The sequence below is a fragment of the Hemiscyllium ocellatum genome, chromosome 11 (genome assembly GCF_020745735.1).
Source record: "Hemiscyllium ocellatum isolate sHemOce1 chromosome 11, sHemOce1.pat.X.cur, whole genome shotgun sequence".
NCBI classification, from domain to species: domain Eukaryota; kingdom Metazoa; phylum Chordata; class Chondrichthyes; order Orectolobiformes; family Hemiscylliidae; genus Hemiscyllium; species Hemiscyllium ocellatum.
The window spans coordinates 18,065,838-18,071,348 of NC_083411.1; positions in this window are offsets into that span (position 1 = coordinate 18,065,838).

Consider the following 5,511-nt stretch of genomic DNA (forward strand, 5'->3'; position numbering starts at 1 on the left):
CTTAATCACGGACTCAACCTGCATGTTTACCTTTAGAGAATCCTTGACTAGCACTCCCAGATCCCTTTGTACTTTTGCTGTACGAGTTTTCTCACTGTTTAGAAAGTAGTCTACGCTTTTATTCTTTTTTCCAAAGAACTTCTCAAAGAACTCAATAAGTTTTGTGGGGCACAACCTACCCTTCACCGTGTTGACTATCCCTAATCAATTTATTCCTTTCTAGATGTTTATAAATCCTATCTCTTATCTTTTCCAACACTTTACCCACAACTGAAGTAATGCTCACTGGTCTATAATTTCCAGGGTTGTGTCTACTCCCCTTCTTGAACAAGGGAACAAATTTGCTATCCTCCAGTCTTCTAGCACTAGTCCTGTAGACAATGACAACATAAAGATCAAAGCCAAAGACTCTACAATCTCCTCCCTGGCTTCCCAGAGAATCCTAGAATCAATCCTATCCAGCCCACGGGACTTACATTTTTTTACACTTTCCAGAATTGCTGAAACCTCCTCTTTATGCACCTCAACCCCAGCTAGTCTAGTAGCCTGTATCTCCGTATTCTCCTCGAAAATACTGACTTTTTCCAGTATAAATACTGATGAAAAATATTCATTGAGCACTTCCCCTAGCTCCTTGGACTCTGTGCACAACTTCCCACTATGCTCTTGATTGGCCCTAATCTTACTTTAATCATTCTTTTATTCCTGATATACCTATGGAAAGCTTTATGGTCTTCATTGATCCTATCTGCCAAAGACTTCTCATGACCCCTCCTGGCTCTTCTTAGCTCTCCCTTTGGGCCTTTCCTGGCTGGTTCGTAACTCTCAAGCACCCTAGTTGAGCCTTCATGTCTTATCCTAACATAAGCTTCTTCTTCCTCTTGACAAGAGGTTCAACTTCTTTAGTGAGTCACAGCTCCCTCGCTCAACCACTTCCTCTCTACCTGACAGGTATGTATTTATCAAGGACCTGCAGTAGCTGTTCCTTGAATAAGCTCCACATTTCAATTGTGCCCATCCCTTGCAGTTTCCTTCCCCATCTTATGCATCCTAAATCTTGCCTAATGGCATCATAATTGTCTTTCCCCCATCTATAACTCTTGCCCTGTGGTATATACCTCTCCCTTTCCATTGCTAAAGTAAACATAAACAAATTGTGGTCACCAAAGTGCTTATCTACCTCCAAATCTAACACCTGGTTGGGTTCATTACCCAGTACCAAATCTAATGTGGCCTCATTCCTTGTTAACGTATCTATATACTGTGTCAGGAAACTACCTCAGTAGACGAGTCTCCAAATGTCCTTTCTGACACTAATGTTGTCCTTGACTAACAATGCCACGCCTCTCCCTATTTTACCATCTTCTCTGTTCTTACTGAAACATCTAAATCCTGAAGCCTGCTACTACCATTCCTGTCCCTGCTTATCCCTGCAACATGGACAAAAGAATTGAATTCCAGAGGTGAAGTGAGAGTGACTACCCTTGAAATTCAATCAAGTGTGGCATCAAAGTGCCCCCCAAAAATCATAGTCAATGGGAATTGGTGGCAGTGGGGAAGGGGGTGGGGTGAACTCTCCACTGATTGGAGTCCTGCTTGCCACATTGGAAATGGTTTGTTTGTTGGAATCCTATCAATCATTTTAGCTTCAGGACATCGCTGCAGGAGTTCCTTAGGGTAGTGTTCTCATCCAGTTATCTTCAGCTGGTTCATCAATGACCTTTCCAACATCATCATGAGGTCAGAAGTGGGGATGCTTGCTGATTGTGCAATGTTCAGCACCATTCGTGACTGCTCAGATACTGAAGCAGTTTCAGGCCCAAATGCAGAAAGACTTGGACAATATCCAAATTGAAGTCGACAAGTCGCAAATGATGTTTGCTCCAAACGGATGCCAGGCATAACTGTCTCCAACAAGAGAAAATCTAATTGTTTTCCCCTTGACATTCAATGGTATTACTATTGGTGAACCCCCCACTACCACTATCTTGACCAAAAACTGAACTGGACTAACCATATCAATACTATGGCTACAAGAATAGGTCAGAGGATAGAAATCCTGTAGCGCGTAACTCACCTGACTCCCCAGAGTCAGTCTACAAACTTCAAGACAGAAGTCAGGAGTTTGATTGAATACTTCCCACTTGCTTGAATGAATGCAATTCCAACAACACTCAAAAGGCTTGATGATTCAGCCTGCTTGATAGGTAACATGTCCACAAATATCCACTCTCTCAATCACTGACAGAGCAGCAGTATGTTTCGCCTACAAGAACCTTTCAGCCCATATCTCAAATAACAAATGCAGTTAGCGAGGTGTTTATCCCTAGCCCTAAAAATGAACAATCCGACCAAATTCCACAAAGCTCTTATTGCCTAAATCTCAAAATATTTGAAGGATAATTTGGTGGGAGGGAGGAGTGAAGGACTGCTGAGATGGTGGGTATAACAGTTTATAATATAGCAGGTATTTTGCATTGTATCATTAGCTAAGAAGACATGTCTTTACAACTTTACAAGTAAAAAATGATGTCTTCTACGTTGATTTTAAGAGTGAATCATTAAGGACAATAACTTGCGTGTAAGTCCTAAGAATTGTGTGAATAGATGTTCTTTTTAAAAACATTTCAAATATCTTAAGGCTGCCTTTTTCCCTGAAATTTGGCACACGTTGCAGAATTTAAAATAAAGGGAAGGAAGTGAAGACATTAGTTCTGTTCATGTGATGAAAGACTGTTGTGTTTTGCATAAACTGTATACTGTACACTGGGTTTTATCAAATGTAAATTTAGGAATATGTAAGTATTTTACAAACCAAGCCTTATCTGATTAATCCAAACCCCTAAAAAGTGATCAAAGGTGTGCAATCTGCATACCTGATGGAGGAAACATAAAGATGCAACTGATGTCAATGGCAGGGGCTGATTCATCAGTCATGGGATACATTATTTAGGAGGGTGGAAATGCAAATTACATGGAGGAATGATATGTTAGTGTGACTGGAAGGATAGTGCAGGAGGAAGGGCTTTAGATTTTTATAAACAGGATTGGTCACTGTATACGCCAGATGAGTTGCATCTGATGCATCAGGACAGTGGGCGGGGGCACAAACGTTTGGGAGAGATAGAGCATTATAGAGTAATAAGTATTAGGCAAAGTTGCAGAAAGGAAGAAATAAATCAAGTCTAAATTAGGGTTAAGCTACGTGAATGCACAGAATAGTCAAGAAGATTAGTGAGCTACAGGTGCAGATTGCCTTTTGGAATTATGGTTTTGTGGCTAGATCAGAAACATGGCTCAAGGAGAGGGATGACTGTGTCTTAAGTATATTTGATCATAAAGTTCATAAAATATAGAAGGTGGTTTAATGGTATTGGTTAAGGAGAGCATTTTAGTGCTGCAGAAATGGGAAGCTCAAGATTGTTGGAGGGCAGTTGATTTGGCTAGAGCTAAGGATCAAAACGGATGAAATTGCATTGCTCGATGCAGTATACACATCACCAAGTGGAACAAATCTGCAACTAAACCACAGAAAGATGCAAAAATCATAGAATACTAATCACAAGGGATTTTAATTAATAGTGTTCATGTAAAGAGCAGCAAGGACAATTTTCCGAGATTGTGTTCAGGATAATTTTCTACAGGATGTGTCCAGTCCAGTGGGGAAATTGGCACTGTTAGATCTGATACAAAGGAATGGTATGAGCCAGGTAAACTAAGTGTTGGTGAGGGAATATTTACAGAACAGAGATTATTGTTTGAAATAAAGTTCGAAATGACAGTGGAAAAGAACAATCCAGAGTAAGTATAATTACGTGGGGAAAACTGATCTCCATGGGGAGGGGAAAAAGGACAGTGATAGACTAGAAGCAAAGGTCGATGGCAAAAACTGGCTGAACAATGGGCTACCTTCAAAGCCAGAAATCGAGATATATTCTTTCAAATATATAGTCAAAAGCAAGAACTCTATTGATTTAAAAGGCGATTGAGATTAAGTCAAAGAAAAAAAAAGCATGCTTATGACAGTTAAGCGAAAGTGAGGACTGCAAATGCTGGGGATTAGAGACGAAAGTGTGATGCTGGAAAAGCACAGCAGGTCAGGCAGCATCCGAGGAGCAGGAAAATTATGTTTCAGGCAAAGGTGATGAAAAATAAGAGAAGTAAGGGGCTACCTATTTTCTTTCCTTCACAATGTAACCTGGAAAATTAAATTGGGTTGTGATTTAGCTGAAAGTATCAGGAGAACTTTTGCATTTCAAAGATCAAGTGGGATTATACGAAGTACACTTTAGCTGTTCAAGACTATGTTAATATTTGGAACAGTGAGATGGATACTTTTTGAGATGCATTAACAACATAAAATTTTGGGTTTGGGAAAAACATTTTAATGACAGCTTTTGGATTCGTCCAACTGCAGTTTGTAACAGTCCTGTGAGGACAGTGGAGTCAGCAACATCCAGAAGCCTTCAAACATGAAACACATCTCACAATTTCTCTCTGTGAATGAGAAGACCCAGAAAATAATTCTAACACTGAAAAGACTCGGGTGCACCCCCTCAGCTATTGAATTGAATATTGATCATAGCACTGCAGACGTGTGAAGGAGCTGATGTGGACAAAGTTTAAAAATCACAACACCAGGTTATAGTCCCAACAGGTGTATTTGGAAGCACTAGCTTTTGGAGCGCTGCTCCTTCATCAGGTGGTTGTGCGCAACAACCTGATGAAGAAGCAGTGCTCTGAAAGCTAGTGCTTCCAAACAAACCTGTTAGACTATAACCTGGTGTTGTGTGATTTTTAACCTTAACTGCAGACAGCAACATGTCACCATGACTAAAACAAAAAATCAAAAGAAATATGAGAAACAACTCCAGCCACCTTTTGTGATCTGGACTTTTGGTGTAGAGAATTTTTCTCCATACTTTTTCCAACCATAATGTTTGAGTCAAACTGTCCTTTTTATTCTCCATCTTATTTTTGAATGAATGTGTGCGTCTGTGGTTTTAGGATATAGTATAGCTTAAGGTACATAATAGTGTATTAGTAACCCATTTTGTGCCATTGGAAAAGGAATATTTGATTACAGCAAATAGTTATTTTCCTGTTAATGACAAAACCTGGTGAGGAGTCACTGTTGTTCTGACTATCAGTCGGTCAGGTAAATTGATCATCTCTGATTTAATTGAGTAGTTTCACATTTGTGGCAACGTATGTAATCATGGTGCTTCATTATCTGTTCGCTCTTCCCAATTGAGTTGTGACAGCAGCAAAGAGGGATTATGAAAGAAACTAGCAATCAACGCAATATCTTCTATAGACTCTTTAACAATGAATGGCAAAAGGAGGAATAAAGTTCATCATGGACTGTAAAAAGATTTTCACATTGTGATGGGGGACCTGGCTAAGGTGTGAATTCAATACTTTGCATGTGTTTTGTTGTGGACTAGGCCAGGCCACTCAAAACATTCTTAAGCAGACAGCCCAGACCAAAACCTTGCTATTTGCTTTGGT